Source organism: Brassica oleracea, chromosome C6 (genome assembly GCF_000695525.1).
Source record: "Brassica oleracea var. oleracea cultivar TO1000 chromosome C6, BOL, whole genome shotgun sequence".
In the NCBI taxonomy this organism is placed as follows: domain Eukaryota; kingdom Viridiplantae; phylum Streptophyta; class Magnoliopsida; order Brassicales; family Brassicaceae; genus Brassica; species Brassica oleracea.
Genome location: NC_027753.1, coordinates 26,237,370 through 26,240,309, shown reverse-complemented (window position 1 = coordinate 26,240,309; position 2,940 = coordinate 26,237,370). Strand labels below are relative to the sequence as shown.

General features: G+C 33.3%; 1 pseudogene; it reads right to left on the bottom strand.

The window, feature by feature from the left end:
- Positions 1-1,403: 1,403 nt before the first annotated feature.
- The window catches only part of LOC106296422, a 3,109-nt pseudogene continuing 1,572 nt past the window's right edge, over positions 1,404-2,940 (bottom strand).

Sequence of the window (2,940 nt, the reverse complement as noted above, 5' to 3'; positions counted from 1 at the left end):
ATTTTGCCTCTAAACCATCTCTAAATGCTCCAAAGTCACCATTTGAAATCTCCATCACCTGATAAGGACATATGTAATGCAATGCAACCTAAACATATCTAAATGCTATCCGAAATGGTCAACATATGCAAGAATGAATGGTTAAAACAATGCAAATTGAGAAGATATCAATGAGCTCTTGAGTACTAAGGAAAACATAGTTATCTTGAAAAAAAAAAAAAAAAAACATAGTTATCTTGTAAGTTGTAACCCAATTTCAGTGAAAGACATTATGGAAAATTTTCCTTTAATTAGCCTAAAGGAAAGTGACATCTAAAAAAGATATTGATTCTTTTTTGCTATATATGGTTTTCTTTCTTAGAATTTGAGTTTTTTTTTTTTGTAAAAGAAAGAAGAATTTGAGTTTGTGAGTAGCATAATATCAAACTTAGCTTTTACTTTTGTTTTGACACGAAAAAGGTCAACATTTCGTTGAGGGGGACATAAAGAAGTTTTGGGCAGATGATTTCTCAGGGCGTCGAGGAGCAAACGTCTATTGTCTATGACTAATTAATCCAACGGAACATCTCTAACCTATGTTTTTCGCAGTTGTAAAATTTACATATGTCGCTTATATTCAATAATATACACTTTGTAATATCAATCTAGTTCTTAAAACAAAACAAAAATAAATCATTCTTGTTTTACTGTCTCAAATGTTTAGCTTCGGATGCTTCAGATGTTAACTTATTTGCTTATAGAAAGATCGACTGAAGAAAGCCATTCAACTAATCAAAATTTGCTTAATCTCCTTCAGATTAAATAAATATATGGACCATTTAAAAACAACTTATGCACTTTATTTACCTTCGTCTCTATTATTTTGTGTAATTTTATCCATATTTTTCCCATTCTGTACAATTTTTAATTAAGTTATTATCATTTTGATTAAGCAGATTTATTAGTAAAATGTTACAAAGATATATTGTAGTCCTTTTTATTTATTCTACTGTACTAATTCGAATATAATGTGTGTTTGTTGGGTCTACCTCGTGGTATGTAGGCACATATTACAGAAAGAAACGCACCAACGCCATCTACTACACGGACGATACTTTTGATTAGATGATTTGAGGTAAATTGATATATCTGAAATTCTTACAAGAAATGCAAAGTTAAATTTGATATAAATCATAACACTCCAAAGAAAGAAAATGATGAAAAGGACGACCCAATTTAATCCGTAGGTCCAAGATTTTATTAGACATGTCGGGTACCTATGGATATAGATGAATGTTTGATTACCCTTGGCTTCTCCCAACCAATTGAGCCAACTTTTATTCAAGTTTTACACCATTGAATCTTGTGGTTCTATTATTAGATAGACTTGGTAAAAAAAATCAACGAATTTAATTACTCTATTAAACACCACGGAAATTAAGGAATACTATAAACTAGAAATCAAGCCATTTACTTACATTTGTTTTATATGTTCTTTTTGTATACCCCATTGTGGAGTTTAACAGAAGTGTATATAAAAGAAAATATTATACAAAACCACTTAGGTGAAAAGATTATTGTTAATGTCCATAGGTGAAGATGTTTTGTTCAACACAATCTCAAACTCACTTATCTCATAATTGTCTCCTGCGCCCTCTTCTTCTTCATCTTCGTAATCATCCTCCCCACTCTCTCCTTCTTTATTATCAACTTTGTCCATCTGATTAGTCTCAAACTGAGCCTTCGTTTCTTGTGAAAGAAGAAACTGTCTCGGTTGAGTAACCAATAGAGGCAATATTGGCAGTGGCCCAGTTTTGTTCCTCTCGTTATACAACGCTTCTAGCTGGTGAAAATAAGGGCAAGTCTTGGAATCAAGTGGTCGTTTCTTGTTGCTCTCTTTGACTTTCTTGAAGTACTTGTTGATGTTTTCCCACTTCTCTTTGCATCGTTTCGGGCTTCGATTGTATCCGAATCTTCTCATCTCTGCAGAGATCTCTTCCCATAACGGCCCCTTAGTACCGTTTTCTAGATAGTTAGCTTCAAGATTCTTTCTTATTCTTATTAAGGCCTCGACCTCAGTTTTAGGCCATCTTGAAGAACAAGGAGATACTGAATGGTTGCCATTGTAAGTCCCTATCTTCATTGTTGTATCTAGTACAACCTGACAGGATACTGAATGTTGTTCACTTTGATATTTTTTCCTATGTGATACTTTATAATTCTGCTGATGTGGTTGTTGTTCTTGTCCTCCTGATATTTTTTGTAAGAATGATATGATTGCAACGTTTTTAGCCGCAATATTAGACCTCTCACGGACTAGTGTTTCGTGTTCACCGTTGATTCTCTCTACCTCTTGGACCCTCCAAGCTTCTTCTCTTGAGATTCTCTCTCTCTCGACTCTCCAAAGCTTTCAAGAACCTTTTATGCATCTTCTCTTGTTTCTCCATCAACTCTTTTGTCAACTTTGTGAACAATCCTTTCCAGTATTTCCTCTTTTTCCTCGATCTCTTTTCCTGATCTTCTTCCTCGTCAGATGAAGAAGTCGAGCTCGAAAAAAGATTCAGCGATGATACATTGTTTAACAAGTCTCTCGAAGGTGGTTTAAAACCAGTATCAACCTTAGTTGTATGGTTGTTGTTATAAAAGGGGAAAGTTATTCTTAAAGACGGTTGCTTGGCAAGGAAGGTAGGATTTGTGGTGATGGGTTTCACACTAACCTGTTGATTAGAGACGGTTTTGGGCACATCCAGATGAGTTATTCTTGGGTTCACCGACCAATAGAAAATTGTCATTTTAAATTTAGTATCTTTTAATTAAGGAAACCAAATAACTTGCAAATTATATTATTTTTTCAAAATAAAATTTAAAAATAAATAAAAATAATATATAAAAAACGAATTCAAAAAAAAAAATGTTGTCAACAAAACACTAAACCCTAAACTCTAATCCTAAACCCTAAAC